Genomic DNA, 19,692 nt, shown 5'->3' on the forward strand with positions numbered 1-19,692 from the left:
CCGGATGTCCTCACACGGCTGCTTCCCGGCCTTTCCCCGGGACAGGAGCAGACAGGGACACCTGGGAGAGGTGGTGGCAGGGATGTCCCCCCCCACCTTTCAGAGGGGAGGGTCACGGCCCAAGCTTCAGTGTTCCACGAGCAGTTACCAAGCGCCAGGCTGGGCGTGCTGGCCACACGGGGTGGGCAGGCAGTGCAGCCGCCTGTCCCCGGGGAGCTGGCCTTGCCACTGGGGGAGGATAAAACCCAGAAGTAAAGGTCTGTGTCCAGGAGGTGTGGGTGCCCAAGGAGCGAGAGCAGGGCGGGAGGTGACCTGTCGCGGTGGCTCATCTCCAAGTGGGGTCTGGGGGTCTCTGGGAAGGGGGCCCAGGCCAGTACCCAAAGGTGAGGGGCAGCCCGAGCCAGGGTGGCTTGTTCAGCGCAGGCAGGGAGGCAGCAAGGCTGCCTCTGAGCGGGCTGTCGGGGGATGAGGCCCAGGACGTCCTGGCCCACAGGGCGGTGGCTCTCGCATGCGTGAGGGCGAGGCCCTTGCTGAGTCCTGCAGAGAACCTGCGGCTCAGGGCCGCACCTCACGCTTCCTCTGCTGCTGGGCAGAGGTGCTGGGTCCCAGGTGGGAGCAGGAGCCCAGCGGGGGCAGCTGTGGGGCTGGGGGGCCTGGCCTGAGAGCTTGGGGTTCGGAGGTTGGGCCTAGCAGGATTTGCAGGGATCACAGCATCCAGGGTGACTTGGAGGCTGTGTGGCTGAGACCCCTGGGCCCCCCACAGGCTGAGCCAGACAGGTGGTCTGGGCCCCTCCTCAGCAGGTGCCTGGCCTGCCGGAGGTCTCCGGTGGCCCTGCGCTGCAGGGGACCTGCGTTCCTCGTCTGCGCACTGGGGAAGTGGGGCCAGCCAGCCCACTGGGCACGGGTGGGGAGCGGGGGGGTGGTGCCCAGCCTCACTGGCCGTCCCTGGTTCCCTCCAGTTTCTGACAAGCACCAGTTCAAGAACGAGCAGGTGATGTACCGTTTCCGCTATGACGATGGCACATACAAGGCCCGGAGCGAGCTGGAGGATATCATGTCCAAGGCAGGTGCTCTCCACCCTGACCCATGACCTGGCATCATGTCCAGGGTTGCCACCCTCCACCCTGAGCTGACACCTGACCCATGACCCTGACCCAGCAGAGGTCATGCACAGCAGGCCTCTCTCTGTCCAGCGGCCTGTCTTCCCCTCCACTTCCCCTGCCAACCCCACCCCGACCCTGATGTCTTGTTGTGTTGTGTTTCTGGCACTGGGTGTTGAACCCCAGGGCCGTAACCATTGACCTCCGAGCCACATCCCAACCCCCTGTGTCTTGAGACAGGGCCTCTCTAAGTTGCTGAGGCCGGCTTTGAACCCAAGCTCTTCGTGCCTCAGCCTCCCAGTCCCCTAGGATCACAGGCGTGCACCACGGGACAGCCCCTGCTCTGTTCTGAGGGCCATCTCTGCACTCTCCAGCAGCCTCGGGGCCCCGAACCGTGTGGCCTGATCCCAACTCCCCTCTCTCTTCTTTCAGGGTGTGAGGCTGTACTGCCGTCTCCACAGCCTCCACACCCCGGTGATCAAGTAAGTCCCCACTTCACTTCTGCCTCTTCTCAGATGTGTGGCCTGGGGCTGGCACCTTCACCTCTCTGAGCCTCACTTTCCTTCTCTATCAAGTGGGCTAATAGCGGTACCTACCCTGGAGGTTTGTCACAGGATGGAGTGGGCGGTTGTTGGGAAGCACTGCGGTGAGGGCAGAGGGTGTCAACCCTAGAACCAGGGACTGGCTGAGTTTGAATGTGCCTGCTAGTTGCCAGCTCTGTGACCTTGGGCAGTCACTCGACACCCCCTGTACCTTGACTTTTTTCTCTGGAGTGGGGATGACAGGATGTGCCCCGGGGCCTTTGCACTTGCTCTTCCCGCTGCATGGGATGCTCTTCACCCTTCAGACGTGGTGTCTCCGCCGTGCTCTGTGCTTGTCACTTCATTTGGGGCCCTGCTGTCCAGTAGAGCTGCCTGCACTGGTGGAAGTGCCCTGTGTCCGTTGTCCCATATGGGAGCACTAGTCACATGGCATTTTCAAACATGGAGATTGAGGAACGTGATCTTTAATTTGACTTAATGTTATTTTATAAGTTTTTTTTTTTTGGATTGAATTGAAATTAAAAGGGCTGACGCTGGGCAGCGTAGGCCTGCAGCCGGGGCCATCCCGAGTGAGTGGTGGATCCAGCGCTCGCCTCTGCCTCTGCCTCTGTAAAAGGGGCACAGAGTCACTCACAGCTCTGGGGTGCCATGGGGCTAAATTCATAGGAGGTGCCTTGAGTGGTGCTGGCTCTGTGGGCGCCATTGCCATCGAGCGATCATTCCCTATGTGAAGCTTCAGTGGTGGATGCAGGGTCCCAGGGCCACCAGACTCTTACCCCGGCTGCACGTTCCTCTGCCCCATCCTTAGCTCTTGCCGGCTCTCCTGGGTCCCTGGTACCCGACCCTGGTCCCCAGTCCTGCCTCCCGGCTCCTCTGCTCTGCTGCTGCCCTGGGACAGCCTGGGGAAGTGGCCCCGGGGCCTTCACTAGTGCACCGCGGCTGCTGGGCTCCCGGTTCTGAAGCTAGAGCAGTTCTTCAGCCAGACCCTTCCTCGGCCTCTCAGGCTGGCCTCGGAAACCGGGGGCTACCTGGAAGGCTGCGGGATGGTCCGGGCTGCCGCTGCCACAGGGCTCACAGGAGAGACCCGGGGACCTCGCTGGCCACCCTGGCCCCAGAGAGGGGCTTCTGTGTCACCATAGCCGGGATCTTTGAACCTAGGACCGCCACACAGAACAGAGGGAAGGACAGGGAAAGGCTGAGTTTTCTCATGTGAGGGTCCCAGGCTCCTGGGCCTGTGCGCTGAGGCATCTCAGCCAAATGAGTCCTCTTTGAGGATGTTCCGTGGCCCCCGGCTTCCACCACAAGATGCCAGCAGCACCCACCCCGGCTCCTGATAGCCCACGGGTCCCTCGGAGGGCACAGTGCCCCGGCTGAGGTCCTCGGGCGAGAGTGAGAGAGCCCTAGAGCCTAGTGCCTGTGCCCTGGGGGAGGGGAGGCCTGGGGGGACATCACACTGTGGCTCAGGTGTGGGGTCGGGGCTGGGCCTCTGCCTGGCCCCTGCCCTGCGCCTCGAGATCTCGGCAAGCCCAGGAGGCCCCACTGCGTCCCCTGCTCATCTGTCACCCCCTCCTCCTCGCAGAGACCGTGACTACCACCTGAAGACCTACAAGTCCGTGCTGCCCGGGAGCAAGCTGGTCGACTGGCTGCTGGCCCAGGTGAGGACCCCTGACCTGGGCGGCCAGCATCTGGCTTTGCCCGAGGAGGGGGGCTTCCTGGAATGTGGAGCCTTGTGTTGTTTTATTTTTTAAAATATGTGTGTGTGTCTGTGTGTGTCTGTGTGTGTGTATATATATATATATACACACACATTTAGTTGTAGTTGGACATTTATTTATTTTTATGTGGTGCTGAGGACTGAACCCAGGGCTTCGCAAATGCTAGACGACTGCTGTACCGCTGAGCCACAACCCCAGCCCCAATTTGTGTTTTTAATGGTGGCCAGGGCACATAGTGCAAGTTTACCTGCTTAACACCTTTTAAGTGTGCAGCTCCAGTGGCATTAAGTACAGGCCTGATGTCCTGCAGACATCCCCCACCCACAGAGCTGAAGCTCTACCTGTGAAGGGGCAGCCAGCCCTTTGCTGCAGCCCCGCCCCCTCCTGCAGCCCCGCCCCTCCCTTCAACTCCGCCCCACCCTCCAGCCCCGCCCCACCCTCCAGCCCCACCCCACCCTCCAGCCACTTCCTGGGCTCTGTCTCTGGAGTTGACTACTCTAGGGACCACCTGAGAATGAAATCCTAGCATATCAACCGTTTGTGACCACCTCATGTCACTTAGCACATGTCCTCAAGTTGTAGAATTTCCTGGGTTTTTAGGTCCCATAAATAATATATATACACATCTTATTCCACTTGTGCTGTGTATCCAGATACCCAAGACCAGGTAATTGTAAAGAACAGAAAGTGGTTCTCACACTCTGGCAACAAACTGGAGCCTCTTGCCAGGGTCTTCCTTTCAAGAAAGCCCGAGGCCAGCAGAGGCTTAGACATCCCTCCATCAATCTTGCTGACCCTGCAGAGTTGTTTGCTCCATTGAGGTCCAGCGGTCAAGCCCGCCTGCCTGTCCTTCCTTCTTTATGGCTCCTATTAATGGTCACTTAACAGGGTTTCCTCTGGCCAGGCCCTGGCTGGGCTTTGTCCGCTATCCTACCGTGGCCTTCAACCCATTTACAGAGGGGAGGGATGGGGCCCAGAAAGGCCAGGGCCTGGTTCCAGGAGGCACAGCCTCACCACGGCAAAGACAGGATAGGGCTGGGCCCATCTCACCCCGTCCAGAACTCTGCCTGATTCTGGGAATTTTTCAGGGAGCTCACAGAATGTTCATTCATGGTCTGAGAAAAGATGGGACCCTGCAACATGATAATGGACGAAGGTCCAGTTAAACTGCCAGAGCTGGGCCTGGTGGTGCAGACCCATCACACCTGTGACTGAGGAGACTGAGTCACGGGGATCACAGATTGAGGCCAGTCTTAACAATTCAGTGAAACCATCAGCAACTTAGTCAGACCCTGTCTCAAAATAAAAAAATAAAAAAGGACTGGGCGTGGGGCTCAGTGGAGAGCCCCTGGGTTCAATCCTCAGTACTAAAACCAAGCCAAACCAAACCATGAAACCAGCTGCAGAGCAGAGCTGTAAGCCAGCCTGAGTAATTGTTAAATTTAGTGTTCATAAAAAGTTCCTTCCATTCAAAAACCACAGTTTTGCTGGCTGGATTTTCTCACACTGAGCAAATGACTGATGACTGCTGTGGAGACTCAATTTATATGTTTCTCGGCACCAAGTAACTTCAAAAGTGGGTTTAGAAAAGTGCTTCACAAAAAATCAGGCTAACAGAATGTCCTTAGTGTGAGCTGTGGGTGTGTTTCAGTGTTTGCTGTAACAGTGGGACCGAGAAATCGGGGGGGTTGCAAGACCGTGGCCTTGGGCTCAGACTTGCTGTCTAGAAGCGCAGGGCCTCTAACCCCCCACTGCACTGCCCCCTGGGGACTCTGTGCAGTCAGCCCAGAGGCATGCCAGGCAGACCCGGTTCACATCCTGGCTCTGGTACTTCCTGGCTGCGTCACCTCGGGCGGGCCGCTGGTTACCGTATCTGTGCCTCAGGTTGCCCACCTGTAAAAAACGCAGCCTGGTGGGAGTCACTGCTTGGCGAGTGTAGCTCTTAGTGCAGTCCTCGCCTCCTGCGGAGGACCCGAGGCGGGCCCAAGTTCTGTCAGCGAAGAAGGCTAAAGAAACCACAGGGGGATTTGCGGGCATGGGACAGTGAGACCAAGAGACAGCAGTGGGGACGTCTGCAGAGTTGGCCTCACAGCTGTGTGGCAGGCAGGTGAGCCTCAGGCAGGTGTGCGGCTGCCAGGTGAGCCCACGGGCAGGTGAGCCACAGGCAGGTGAGCCACAGGCAGGTATGCAACAGGCGGGTGAGCCTCAGGCAGGTGTGCAGCAGGCAGGTGTGCGGCAGGCAGGTAAGCCTTGGGCAGGCGAGCCACGGGCAGGTGTGCAGCAGGCGGGTGAGCCTTGGTCAGGTGAGCCACGGACAGGTGTGCAGCAGGCAGTTGAGCCTCGGGCAGCTGTGCCTCGGGCAGGTGATCCTCGGGCAGGTGAGCTGCCACGTGGGTGCCTGCTTTGTAGTTCAGGTGCTTTGGCTGCAGCCCAGACAGCCCTGGCTTTGGGGCTCTGAGCTTCCCGGGCCTCGCTGCTATGGACTCTGTGGCCTCATGTTTCCCAGACTCCACTTGTGCCAGGGGACAGCCTGCTGGTGTCACAGGGAAAAGTAGATGTTTCCCCAAAGGCTGGGGGTGGGGCAGGTCTGAGGAGTGTTTGGAACCAACAAGACAGGATATGACATCAAAGGCCCATCCCCACCTGGAACCTCAGCAGGAGCAACAGAGAACATGTAATAGAGTGGCTCAAGGGGGCTTCCCCTCCCTCTGGACATCTCCTTATTTCTAACTTGTAGGTTATTCTGCTCCTTAGGACAAAATGTCAGTTGAATGCCTACTGAATCAGTTAGAAATGCTTTTGTCTTCTCATAGTAGGAACTGGACTTAATACAGTAAAGACATTTTCTCTTATATAACTAAATGTTCAGAGTTCACGGTCCTAGAACCCAGCAATGCTATTTGCACCCAGAAATGCACCTTTCTGTTTGGTTCTCTTAGCTTCTTGCTAGTTGCCTCACAATCACAAATGGCTGCCACACCTCCAGGTATCTCATTTATAATGAACTATGGCCCAAAGCCAGCAGCAGTTCAGTTTGAAAGTGCTTTTTCAATTTTCACATTAGGGAGAAAACTTCTCACAGTTGTCCCTTGACCCACCGTCTTCTGCTTAGTTCTCATTGGCCAGACGGTCCCCTAAACCGGTTTGTGGGTAAATGGACAGGAATTTCTGAGAGAAGCTGGGATTGCTCAGGATTCCTCCCTTGATGCTCACGAGGGGCTCTGGACTCACTACCCAGGCAGGGAGTCTTTTAGTTTTGAGGGTAAGGGTCAGTTCTGACCTGCTCTCCTCCTAGTTCATTTAACCCTCAGAATGGCCTGGGGAAGGTACAGCCCTGATCCGTTTTACTGATGAGGAACTGAGGCTGGGGTTCCCCAACTTGCCTCTGGGCACCAGTCGTAGGACACTGTAGAGGCTGGGGCTGTGGTGCCTTGCGGTCAGCTGTAAAGATGCCCTGTATTGATGGTGGCCCTGGTCATGTGTGCGTGGACCACTCCAGCGTGCAGACCTTGGCGAGGATGGGCAGAAACACGGGTGAGGCACTGCAGCTCAGAGAGGTCAGCTGACCGCCGCGGTCACAGTGGGCAGTACAGAGCTCACGCTCTCCCCTCTCCCTGCTGCCCAGGCTCCTAGATGCCCAGGGGACAGGGTTGGTGGGCTGGGGCTGGGGCTGGAGCGAGTGGGACCAGGCCACAGAGCCAGGCTCAGAGGGCATGAGTGTGCCGACGTCCATGTGGCTTGGCAGGACCTTGCCTGCCTGCTCTGCCAACTCCCTTCCCAGGCAGATGGCAGGCGCCGACTGCAGCTGGGCTCAGCATGGGCAGCGAGGGCTAGTGCAGGAGAGGTAGAGGCCAGGAGTGAGGGTGACAGCTGAACAGGGACAGAGTCCTGGGCCGCCGACCACCCTGAACCTCAGTTTCCCCAGCCATGACCTGGTGGTGGGGAGAGCCAGCCTGCCATGCCTCAGTTTCCCCTGTCAGGCAGCTCAGGTGTGGTGGTTGCTTCTGGCTTGACCGCCCAGACTGGCACATGCTCGGCACGAGAGGCCTGCGCGGGCCTTCAGACTCATGCAGAGGGCCTTTCCCACTGCCCCACGGCCTTGCATCACCTCTGCTGCCTCCAACCCAGCGGGACCCCTGGAACCCATTTCATCCCCCAGAGCTCTGGGGTGTGGCGGGATGATCCCCCTGTTTCAGGGGCACAGAACCCTGCAGAGCGGCCTCAAGGTCAGCTTCCCGGCCCTCCACTCCCCTCCCCGCTTCCTTCCATGTTTTATGTCCCATCAGGGCTAGGCTTGGGCTTCCATGTGAGGCCATGTGAGTGCACAGGCCAGTGCCAGGGCCCTGCCCACACGGTGCGAATTCTACTGGGAGACAGACCTTAAACAGAACAGGCCTCAGCACCGGTCACCTGCTCTGAGTCCTTCCCCTAACCACCCTACAGTAGCCCCCAGTGTGCTGGGCAGTGAGAGGGACGGATGGTGTTTCTGGGGAGGACTTGTGGGGGAGGGCTTGGGGACTACTTTTGGGATAGTTAGGGGAGGACTCAGAGCAGGTGACTGAGTGCTGAGGCCTGAAAAGCCCAGGGCGGCACCCTAGGTGGAGGAAAGAGCAGGTGCAAAGGCCCCAGAGGAGTGGCGTGCGCAGCAGGGCAGGAGCCCGAGGGTGAGCCGTGAGTGGGCAGGATGGGGCTGAGGAACCCAGTGAGATACATGGCCTCTGAGCCTGGTTAGCTTGTGCCTCTCCCCACAGGGGACAAAATGCCCCCAGTGGTGATTGCCAACCCAGGATGACAGGTTTGCTCTCAGGTGATGAATCCAGGACCTGTCACTCTAACCTGTGTCTGCCCTGCTGTGGTGAGGGACCTCGCTGGTCACCTTCCCCAGGTCCCTCAGAGTGGGGAGCCCAGGCTGCCCAGAAGTCAGGTGGATGCCAAATGCTGCCCCGCCTGCCTGGGTGTTGAGCTGGGCCTGTGCCACCTGGACCCTGGATGTCCCTCCTGCCATCCTGGCAGCTGGGGGTGGCTGCCTGGGCTGCAGCCCCTTGGGGCCCTCCCTCAGCTGGGCCTGAGCTCACTGGCTCTCTAGCACTGTCTGGCTGGGTCAGTAAACCCAAGGCCAGAGCTGCCCCCACCTGCTCAGGGCCTGGCCTGTGCTCAGCAGCAGCCACCTCTGATAGAGCAGCGGTGTCCCTTGAACCTGGGAAAATGCCCTCCTCACCCCAGGCTGCTGGCAGGGAGGGCCGCAGAACCCTCTGCCGCTCCTTGGCCAGTTGTTGGGGAGGGAGGCGGCTGGAGGGCCTCTTGCCAGTGACCCCCTCCCCAGCTCCTTTCTCAGTCCACAGACTTCAGGACTGCAGCCTTGTCCCCAGGGGGACACAGCAAGGCTCCAGGCCCCTGCCCCCGCCTGGCTGCTCCCCTGGCTGCCCTGCTCCTCCTGGTTTCTCCTTCCCACCTCTGGGCCTTTGTCCTGCTGTCCTCTGCCCAAGTCCCTCGCTGCCCTTCCACTCTCTCTCCGCCACTGTATTGAGATTATCTGGGTTGCAGGCAACAGAAATGATGTTGGATAATTTAGCGGGGGTGGTGGTGGCAGGGGACAGGGCTCCCTGGGAGGAGGTGGGGCAGACCTGGGAGCCAGGCGCCAGGGAAGTCTGAGGAGGGGGAGCCCCGGGGACCACCTCAGGGGCCGCTGCTGGGAAGAAGCACACACCTGCCTCCTGTCCTGCCCCCACCCCTCAGGTGTCCCGCACCTGGGCAGGGAGGTTCCTGTGGCCCCGCAGGATGGTGACTCCTTGTCTGGCCCTGGGGTGGGGGTGTGTCCTGAGCACGGTCCTGCTCAGGATGTCTGCCAGGGAGGGTCGGCTGGGACAGAACCCTACAGTGCCCTGCGCACTGGCCTGTCCTCTCCAGGCTTCCGGGGGGAGACGGGTCGCCCAGGTGGCCCTGAGAGGAACCACATCCCCTGGTTCTGATGGTGTCAGTTGGCAAGTTTTTAGTTGCAGGGACAAAGCCTCAAGTGGAAGGGGACTTAGAGGAGCAGCGTGGATGAGGAGGTGTGGGCGGTGGCTCTGGCGGGATGTGGCTCAGAGTTGCCAGCTCACCTAAGGCCACTGTGCCCCTCTGTTCCATGCCAGGGAGACTGCCAGACGCGAGAGGAGGCCGTGGCGCTCGGCGTGGGCCTGTGCAACAACGGCTTCATGCACCACGGTAACCCTTCCCCGGCCTCTGCCCAGCCCTCCCTGCCCGCCTCGCCCATCACTCAGAGCGCGACTCCTGCTGCCCGCCAGCCCCTTGCGCCGTTCCGGGGGCCCATGTCAAGGCGGCCTTCCTGCCTGTGGCTGAGCCCACGTGGCCTTCCAGACTCATGGTTCTGCTCTTCTCCAGCCGGTGCCTGTTGTGTCCCAGGCTCGGTGCTAGATCCTGGGGACAGCAACGAGCAGAACAGGTCCCAGTCGTTTCTGTGTGTGTCCCAATCAGAAAGATCACATCTTCTGGATCGTTCCAGGTGGTGCAAGTGAGGAGGCCTTGGACTCTCACTCTGAGCAAGGCAGGAGTCCCCAGAGGTTCTGAGCAGGAGGGACGTGGTGACTTGGGTTTCTTCTAGACCCTTCTGGCTTCAGTCTGTGGGGCGGGGCAGGGGCCTGGTGGAGGTCCAGGGCAGGGCCACGTGGCTAGGGCCAGGCGGTGGCACAGAGGTGGGAGAGTGTTGGGTCAGGAGACCCTAGGCCTCGGGCCCTCGGCCGGGTCCTCCCCAGCTGCCGCTCTTCTGATGAACTCAGCTTGGAACTTTCTCTTGAAGGGCCAGGTGGCAAGTGCTCTCAGCTCTGCGGGCCACAGGGTCCCTGTCACAGCCACTCTCTGCCCTTGTAACACAGAAGCAGCTACACACAGCACTGAACCAGCTGGGCATGGCCCTGTGCCGTCAGACTTTATTTAGGGAACCAGGGGCGGCCACCGTGTTCCAGCCCCAAGGCCTGCCTTCTGGCTGGTGGGCGGGGCGGGACCTGCCTCTGGGGGGCTCCCCGCTGGGCCTCAGTTCCCCAGCTTTCCCGGGAGGCCTTGCCATCTGCCATGGTTTATGGGGTCCGGGCTGCTTCCTGCTGTTCGTTTCCCCCGTGAGGCTAGGTCACCCATCTGCCCTGGCTCAGTGTGCCCAGAAGCTGCCCTTGTGCCCCTGGGGCCTCCCAACAGCTCTGCTCGCCCACCAGCCAGCTGGGCCGGACCACTTGTTTGTGGGTGAGGGTAATTAGGGGTCCACCCCTGCTGCTATTCCAGGAAGGCTGCTGGGAGAGGACATTCCGCAGGGGGGTCCCAGCAGTTTGGACGCTCTGGAGGGTGGGAAATTGCAGGGTGCGGCCCTTTTCTCCTGTCCCTGCCACGACCTCAAAAATAGGCTAAAATAGGAAAAAGAGCCCAAGCCCAGGATTGCGGCCTTGGCCAAGTGCAGGGCAGGCACAGAGTGGGGCTGGCGGGACCTCCTGCAGTGGAGCTGAGCTGTCCCAGAGAAGTACCCCCAGGCTGGACCCCTCTCATGCCAATACAGGCTGTCTGCTCTTTTCCCTGTGGATGAGGCTGGACGTGCATGTGGTCAGGGTCAGCAAGGGTCCAAGCAGGGGACCTGACTCCAGGTCTGTGTGGCTCATAGAGCCTGGCCAGCGGCCTCCACAGAGAGGTGTAAGTTGGGCCTCACCTGGGGATTCCCTGCCTTTTCGGGACACGCCAGCAGGACACAGCACTGCGTTCTCCTCCCACTCCCGGAATTTTCTAGCTTCGTGTTTACAGTAGAGGCCAAGCCAGCCCGCCCTCCTGGCTCCCCACTCTGGGGGAAGTAGCAATTTGTGTGTCTGTTTTCTCCAAAGAGGTGATATGGTGGCCAGACAGGTAGGGTCCTGGCGAAGTGTCCTGGGGACTAGGAAGAGGAAACACTTCCTTTGTCTTCTGTTCCGCCACCAGATTCCCCGTCTTTAGGGGTGCATCTAGGCAGCTGGTTCTCCTGGCCGCAGGGACCCGCTAACCTTAGGCAGCTGGCTACCTGAACCTCACAGGCCGGATTCCCCTGGCTTATTTCACCCAGCCCTCGCTGACAGGCCCGGGGGGCAGCACAGGGAAAGGAGGGGCCTGCGTGGGGCCCCAGTGCGGCTGCTGACCCTGACCTGGACGGATTTGTCTATCGGCCTGGGCGTTGGTCTTTCCACCTGTGGAAGGGCTGCAACAGCCTTTCCATCTGCCCAAGGGGTAGACGAGCTAAGCACAGCCACAGAGGCCTGGCCCGGAGGTGCCTGGTGACCCTAAGCCATGGCCTCGGGCTGCATCTGGTTTCTTGTGTGCATTTTCCTGGCTCATCCTGGTACAGGGGTCAGCACTTTTTTCTGTAAAGAGTCAGATAGTGGGAATTTAGGCCCTGTGTGCCTTGTGACCTGTCACACCTGTCCAACCTTGGCATTGTGGCTGGAGAGCTGCCAGCTGCAGACAGTGTTGGGGCTCTTTCCAGTAAAACTTTATTTGTAGGAACAGGTAGTGGGCCAGACGTGGGTCCTGGAGCCTCAGTTTGCCGACCCCCTTGGTTTGTGTCCGTACCTGCCTTAGCCCCGAGGTAGTGTGCGTGTGCTTGGCCGACTGTGGCTTTACTGTTCACAAGCAGGTCTTCCACCCCCAGGAGTCCTGGTGTGTGGTGTGAGGTAGGGGTCTGGCTTACTCTTTCCCGAGTCAGAGTCCCATCCGCAGAGGGCTCCGCAGTCCTTTACGCCCGTCACACCCTGAGCAGCCAGGGGGTTTGGGACACACCAAACCTGTGTGGGGCTAGCCCAGCCCTTGGCTGACAGGTGGCAAGTGTGGCTGACGTGTGGCTGTGAGTCTGACCGTGGCTTGTGTGTCTGTGTCTGCAGTGCTGGAGAAGAGCGAGTTCAAGGATGAGTCCCAGTACTTCCGCTTCCACGCTGACGAGGAGATGGAGGGGACCAACAGCAAGAACAGACAGCTTCGCAATGACTTCAAGCTGGTGGAGAACATCCTGGCCAAGCGGCTGCTGGTAGGAGCAGGCTGGGCCCGGGCACCGTCCTTCCCAGGCCTCCTGTGGGATTGGAGGTGGCCGGAGGCCAGGTCACTGCATGGCCCAGGCGCCCTCCTCACACAGGTCCGGGGTGCTGAGTGCCCTCCCTGAGTTCCAGCTCCACTTGTCTTCCCGGCTGCTGCAGCCTGGCGCTGTGCCCGGGGACGGCCTCCCAAAGCCACTTCCCTGCCCCCCAGAGCCTGGGTCTCAGACTGGCGCCTACCTGTGTTCGGTGGCTGTCGATAGCTCTGCAATTCAGGGAGGTCTCACAGCTTTGCAGGAAGTTGACCCGCCTAGCCCCCCAAATCCTGTTTCTCTGTCCACCAGTGAGCACCAGCCCCTCCAGATGCGTGGTCCCAGCGGGTGGTGGACAGGGGCTCAGAGCGGGTCGCTCACCCTGCCCAGGTCAGAGCTGGAGTCGGCCTGGTGTGGAGACACTCAGTGCCTTCTGTGGGTTCCATTTCTCCTTCCTCTCCGGGGCTCCTGTCACACCCAGGGTGGGCTGCAAGTGCTCAGCGTGGCCTAGGGGACTCTGCCTCTCCCCTCCACCTCCGGTGCTGTCCTCGCCCGGCCCCAGCCACCTGAGCCCTTTCCTTCCCCTTCAGTGCCTCAGGGCCGTGGCCCGCTGGCTGCTGCCTGGGGTCCTTCCCCACTCCCATGTCCAGCCCTCAGCTCCAGTGTGGCCCTCAGCCACCCAGGGCAGGCCCCGGCCCTTAGCTGCTGTCCTGTAGTTCAAGGTGCTCACAGCCCTGCACTGCGGTCTGCGGTTGATCCCGGGCTGGCCCTCCCCTGCGGTCAGCTGCAGAGGGGGACAGTCCAGTCCATCTTGCTGGTGAGCATGTCTGCCGTACCCACGGAGCGCTTGGCGTGTCTAACCAGCGCGGCTCCCTGGATGTTATTGCATGGCTGCGCCCATTTCCCTGTGTCCCCAGGAGCCCCAGCACCTGCTTCCAGCAGTAGAGGGCTGCTGCTCCTTGAGCTGCTTTTCCACTCCCACAGTCATGGGGCTGGGTGTCTTGGGTCTGCTTTATTCATTAAGTCATTTATTGAGCACCTATGGTATGCCAGTGGATGGGGAGACAGCGTGTAGAGAGGGGACTGTCCCTGGGTTTGCAGGAGGAAGGGGTGACAGATTGAACACACACCAGGCTCTGGCGGGAGCCAGGTGGTGCCCTCACCTCAGGTGCCTACTGTGTGCAGGTGGGGCTTGTATTTGGCCTGGTCTGGCTGCTGTGCTGCAGGCCCCTCATCTGCACCCCACCCTGGTGGCCCTGGGGCATGAGGAGACAGCAGGATCCCAGTCCTGTGGGCATCAGGGTGGGGTGCCCTGGGCACCTCCTGCCTGACCGGGTCTGCTTCGGGCCCCCAGATCCTGCCCCAGGAGGAGGACTACGGCTTCGACATCGAGGAGAAGAACAAGGCCGTGGTGGTGAAGTCGGTCCAGAGGGGCTCGCTGGCCGAGGTGAGGCCCAGGGCTGCTCTGGCAGGGGCTTGTGCAGGTGGGAGGGCAGCTCAGCAGGTCTGGGGACGAGGGCTGGTGCTCTCTCTTGTCCATATGGGGAAACTGGGCCCAGGACCCCTGCAGGTACTAGGGAGCCGGACGCCCTGGCCGCTCGGCGCTGTCCTGGTGCGGCCCACCAGCGCCCCCTGCTGGCGCTGTGTGGAGGCCCAGGACACACTCAAGTTCTGAATCAGTTTTGGAATGAGCTGCGAAGATAAAAAACCTAAATATTGGTGGCTCGAGCAGGAGGAGCTCATTGTCCCCTGGGCTTGGTCTGGAGGAGAAGGAATGGGAGGGGATCTGAGCCCCAGACTCGCAGCTTCTCCTGGGTGGGGAGGTGGGGCTGCAGCTGCCAGGCCAGGCAGCCCAGGCTCCCAAAGCCCTTTGTGAGGGGCAGTCACGAGGTGGCCACCCTGTTAGACCCCCTGCTCCACCCAGCCGGGCAGGCCACCTGTGGCCCCTGTAGCTGGGTCCAGACCCAGGCCCCGCGCCCTGCAGGGCTTCCCTGGGGGAGCCGCCTTGGCCCGCTGGGCTGTCCCTGTCCTTGAGGAACACAGGGAGGGCCCTTCACTGTGGATGGCAGTGTTTGCACTCACACGCCTGTCCTCTGCTGCCCCCAAGATGGCCGGCCTGCAGGTGGGCAGGAGGATCTACTCCATCAACGAGGACCTGGTGTTCCTGCGGCCCTTCTCAGAGGTGGAGTCCCTCCTCAACCAGTGCTTCTGCTCCCGCCGCCCCCTGCGCCTCCTGGTGGCCACCAAGGCCAAAGAGTGAGTGACCCCGGGCCTGGTGCCCAGCCTGATGGCATGCTGAGGAGGGACCAGTGCTGGGGCTGGTGGGGTGGGAGCTCTGTGGCCTGGGGGGTGGCCGTCACTGAAGCCACCATGGGACATGCTGCCCCTGCTCTTCAGTAGCCTCGGCTGGGCCGAGGGGCGTGGGCCTGACATGCGGCCCTGTCAGCATGGACGCAGCTCCTGCCCTTCATGGGCCCCTGGTCAAGTGGGGGACAGAGCAGGGGACAGAAGTACACTGGTCGGGGCGTGAGATACGTCCCCAGCTGGGGCAGCGAGTGAGCCATGGAGACGCACAGAGCTGGCCTTAGACTGTGATAAGGTGGGCAGAGAGGTCACCAGGGCTCCTCATGGGGACTTCTGGGGGAGCAGGGCTCCAGGCAGAGGAAGCAGCGGTGCCTGGGCCTGTGGTGGGGCCGTCTCTGGCAGCTGTGAGGCCCAGCAGGGAGGCCGAGGGGTGCGGACGGGTGGGGGAGGCCAGCGGGACACGGCGGCCAGGCCTGTGGGGCCCTGCGCCACGGTGAGCCCTATGGAGAGCGGCTGGAGGTTCCGACGGGTGCGGGGGCTACAGGGGGAGAGGGAGGGGCGGCGGGACAGATGAGGTACAGGGGAGAGTCGTCCATGGAAAAGTCATGCTTGGTGTCTACGCCTCTCTTTTATTTGAGGCCAGCGCTCTGTTGCCGGGAGGGGGGCGTTCTGATGTGACAGTTTCAGTAAAAGGCCAGCTCGTTCAGGGAGATCTGAGCACGGTTTGGCCCGTGCAGGTGGCGGAGCTGGCCAAAGGGGAGCCAGCCGTCTGCTTGACTTCCGGAAGCACCTGGGGTTTGGAACAGGCTTAGGGGATGGCTTTATCTGGCACACGAGGGGACGTGCCAGAACAGGAGGGATAAAGGCAGGCCTGGGGACATAGCCTGGGTGGGCGTGTCCAGGACAAAGGACGCCTGCTGCCCAGCCTAGCAGGTGTGGCCCCTCTCTGCTGTGGTCGAGAACGGGCCCCAGCGTGTCTGACACTCGGGCTTTCCAACCCCTCTCTAGGGGACTGGTGGGTGTTTTGGGGGGACAACACCAAGGTGTGCTGGGCCACTTCTCACCCTGCCGTCTACGATAATTGAGTCAATGTCCACGGGGGTGCTGGCCTGGCCTCCAGGGCTCCTGGGTGTGGGGGCAGTGCAGGCAGGCCTGTGGAACTTCGGGGCTCTTGGCCACTGAGGATTGGTGGCGTGGACTCTGGGTAACTGGCATGTCCCCTCATGTGGGACTGGGCTGCCTGGTGCTGCTCTTGTTTTGGGCTGAGTTTCCCAGAAGCCTTAGAGGCAGGGGCTCCCCCAGGTGGCCCCAGGTTATGGGGAAGGATGCTGCTTTCCTATGGCCTTACCCTGTCACTGAGCTTGCGGCAGGACCATCAAAGTCCCCGACCACCCAGAGGCCCTGTGCTTCCAGATCCGAGGAGCCGCCCCGCCCTATGTCTTCGCCATGGGGAGAGGTGAGCAGGAGCCTGGCTGACCAGCAGCAGCTCTGGGCTGGGGCTGTCTGTGTCCCCGGAGTTCAGAGTCGTGGGGACCCGTGCACCCAGCTCTGCCGACCCGGGTGCCATTGGCATTTTTCTCCCTTCCTGAAGCTAAGACTTGGGAACACTAAGCACACGTGGGCGGACCAGCCTGAGAGACACCAGGGAGCCCTGGGGACCACGGCAAGGTGACGGGCGCTGTTCGTCCCTGAAGTGGCAGCGCTCTCCAGGCTCGGCCTTGCGGGGCAGGGACTGGCCCTGGAGCCAGACTGGGCGTGTCAGGAGAAGTCAGGGTCCCACAGAGCCATGCCGCAGCCCCAGGGCCACCAGCTGGAGGCCTCTGCTCTCTGCAGCGCCTTGTCCTGGAGAGGAGACGGGCAGGTCTGCAGGACTGGGCCCAGCATTGTATCTCAGGGCTTCCTTCTAAACTCTAAAGGTCACTTTTGAGGTCAGAGTTATACCTCTAATATCTGTTCACTGAGAAAGTGAACAGAGGGCTCCCGAGAAACGGAGAGCATTTTAGAGTGAGCTTCTGATTTATCTTTGAAGCAGTAATCTGTGACTGCGGGTGACTTGCCTCCATCTCCAGAGGACATCTGGCAGGACTGGAGATGTTTTCAGTGGTCACAACTGGGGAGGATGTGCCATTAGCCTCTAGGGCAGACCGGAATGCAGCTGTCACCCCATAGTGCCCAGGGTGGCCCTACAGAGCCGAGCTCCCTGGCCCAGGTGGTGGGAGTGCAGGGGAGAAGCCCTGCCCTGGAGCAGCCGCAGCGTGTAGTGATCAGTGTGCCAGCAGCTCTCCGTTACTATAACAAAATACTCAAGACTGTCACCCTACATGGAGGAAAGGTTGGCTGGGCATGGTGGCACATGCCTATAATCCCAGCAACTCAGGAGGCTGGGGCAGGAGGATCCCAAATTTAAGGCTAGCAACTTGGTGAGACCTTGTCTCAAAACAGGCCTGGGGCTACCCCCTTGGCCCGGCTCTTCGTGTTTTCTCCACCTCTGAGAAAGCACCCAGCTGGGTCCAGGCCTTTGGGGACATTCCAGGTCTACACCGTAGCAGTGGGCGAACCAGCCAAGCCCAGCAAGGCTGCCATGTTCCCGAGCCCTTGCCCAGAGCCGGGCTCGGTGCTGGATGCCTCCTGTGCCAATTCCCTGGTGTCTCAGGAACCTTGTGAGTGGCTTGATCCTCGTCCCCTCTTAGCAGTGAGGACCCTGAGCCCAGCAGGTGGAGGAGTCCTGAATGATGGTTCCGTGGACAGCAGGGTGTGCCCTTGTCACCTGCCCACACAGGCAGAATCTCAGTCTTTGTCTGCAAGTCACATTGTCCCCAAGGCCCCAGGGGATGCGGGAGGAAGGTGCACCTGGCAACTGGTAGCGCCAGCTCGAGGCCCGGCTTCTGGCCAGGTGGCCTCGAGGCTGCCGATCCTCCTGAGCCTCTGCTCCCCTGGCCACACGGGCTGACCCTGGTGCAGGACCACGGGTTGTGCAGGGCAATGAGGGAGACGAAGCTCTCGCGTGACCTGAGCCTGGATTCAGACCCGGCTCCTCTGTGTGTGGCCTTGGCTAGCTGTCCCCTCTGTGAAGTGGGGTGCCAGGTCCCACTCTGTGCACTCGGGGGCCACTGCTGGCTCCAGGGGGAGGTGTGGCCAGGTGCCTCCGGTGGCCTGCCTTGCCTGCTGCACCCCGACGCCCTGGCCCTGCCTCAAGCGCTCCTCCCCCAGGCTCCAAGGCCATGGCTGCTGGACTGTGTGCCGGCCAGTGTGTCCTGAAGGTCAACGGCAACAACGTGGCCAGCGAGGGTGCCCAGGAGGTCCTGGAGCACTTCCAGGCATTCCGGAGTCGTGGAGAGGAGGCGCTGGTGAGCGGCCGGGGCTGGTGCCCCCCCTGGGGAGACGTGCGGGCAGCACAGGGGGCTCTGCCCAGGGCACCAGAGGACTGGCCCCACCCCCCACCTGGGTCCCCAGCTCTGGGATACGGACAGGGGCTCTGGGCAGGGTGGCATCGTCCACCCCCTCTGCTGTCTGTCTGGGTGTCCACGGCCAGACTGTGACTTGGCCTGGGGACTCGGGTGCTGGCACTTTTCAAGGCTCCCTCCCCTGGCAGTGGTGGGGCGGGCGCCATCCAGGCTGAGGGCAGGGCGTTCCCGGGGGCCTTGGGAGCTCCAGGGACATCTGGAGGCTCCTTTAGGGCAGTGTCCCTAACCGGCCCAGAGCTGAGCGGGTGGCCCCTTGGCCCCGTCCCCTCCTCCCTGGCCGTCCCTCTCACAGCGGCTCCTCCCAGGGCCTCTACCACTGGATCTACCACACCCATGAGGACGGCCAGGAGGCGCGAGCCAGCCAGGAGACCCCCGGAGAGGACCTGGGGGCCCTGGAGGACGACCAGCCAGACTCTGGTAGGGGGAGGCAGGGTTGCGACAGGGACAGGGCGGAGTCCTGTTCTGTGCCAGTGTCCTGCCCACCTGTGGGACTGGGTGTGGGGGGCAGGTGGGCAGGCTCTTCCAGGGCGGGGTGGACGGCAGCAGGCAGCAGAGGCAGCCAGCGCCGTGGAACGGGCTCCGGCCGCCCTTGAGTTGAGGCTCCCGTTGCATGCCGGTGCCAGGGCTTGGCTGCGTGGTGCGGCGCCCTCCTCAGTGTCGCCTGCCCCCTGGCTTCCAGCCTGGCCCCTGCTGTCCCTGGGCCCACAGCTGAGTCTGCGCGAGGACGGGCCGGTGGTCAGCCTGACGGTGGACAACGTGAGCCTGGAGCACGGCGTGGTGTACGAGTACGTGAGCACGGCTGGAGTCAAGTGCCACGTGCTGGAGAGGATCGTGGAGCCCCGCGGCTGCTTCGGCCTCGCCGCCAAGGTGCTGGGCAGGGGCCCTCCTGGAACCCGAGGTCCAGTCCCTGTCCCTGCACCTGGCGGCCATGGGCCGAGGAGGCGACTTGTCCCTTAGCCTGAGTCTGCAGCATGGCCGCAGCGGACCTGACCTGGGGTGCTGGTAGAGCCTGGACCCTCCCGGCTCAGTGGGTGCTCAGCGGCCACTGCTGCTTCTGCAGGTCCTGGAGGCCTTCGCTGCAGAGGACAGCGCCTTTGTGCAGAACTGCGGACGGCTCATGGCCAGGAGCAGCGCCATCGTGACCATGCCCCACTTCGAGTTCCGCAACATCTGTGACACCAAGCTGGAGAGCATCGGCCCGAGGATCGCCTGCTACCAGAATGTAGCTGCGCCCCAGAGGTCTCCACCGCTGGCTGCCAGGCGTGGGACCTCACCTGGGGTATTTTTTTTGTCAGTGTCAAACTCCAGTCCAACTTTGCTTAAACAGGAAATTTTATGGGTTTCTGTCACTGAAGAGTACAGAGGTGAACTTCAGGCATGGTTGTATCCAGGCTCTCAATCGGATATGACACTATTGCAGGAGTACGGCCACTCTCCGTCCCTCGGTTTTGTTCCCCACGTGGCTTCACACTCGGGCCGTGAGGTGGTGGCCCTCATAGCTCTGGC

At 61.5% G+C, this 19,692-nt stretch overlaps 1 pseudogene across 1 annotated transcript in view; it reads left to right on the plus strand.

The window, feature by feature from the left end:
* The first annotated feature begins 508 nt into the window (after positions 1 to 508).
* The window catches only part of LOC308640382 (phosphatidylinositol 3,4,5-trisphosphate-dependent Rac exchanger 1 protein-like), a 37,048-nt pseudogene continuing 17,864 nt past the window's right edge, over positions 509 to 19,692 (plus strand). The window contains exons 1-13 of the transcript XR_014024328.1: positions 509 to 638; positions 960 to 1,067; positions 1,513 to 1,582; positions 3,222 to 3,297; positions 9,489 to 9,561; positions 12,240 to 12,382; positions 13,773 to 13,865; positions 14,526 to 14,674; positions 16,093 to 16,178; positions 17,933 to 18,069; positions 18,492 to 18,603; positions 18,866 to 19,053; positions 19,247 to 19,408. The product of XR_014024328.1 is annotated as a phosphatidylinositol 3,4,5-trisphosphate-dependent Rac exchanger 1 protein-like (transcript). The remainder of the gene's footprint in view (positions 639 to 959; positions 1,068 to 1,512; positions 1,583 to 3,221; positions 3,298 to 9,488; positions 9,562 to 12,239; positions 12,383 to 13,772; positions 13,866 to 14,525; positions 14,675 to 16,092; positions 16,179 to 17,932; positions 18,070 to 18,491; positions 18,604 to 18,865; positions 19,054 to 19,246; positions 19,409 to 19,692) is intronic.

The sequence above is a fragment of the Spermophilus citellus genome, assembly GCF_964194105.1.
Source record: "Spermophilus citellus genome assembly, contig: SCAFFOLD_491, whole genome shotgun sequence".
Classification (NCBI taxonomy): Eukaryota; Metazoa; Chordata; class Mammalia; order Rodentia; family Sciuridae; genus Spermophilus; species Spermophilus citellus.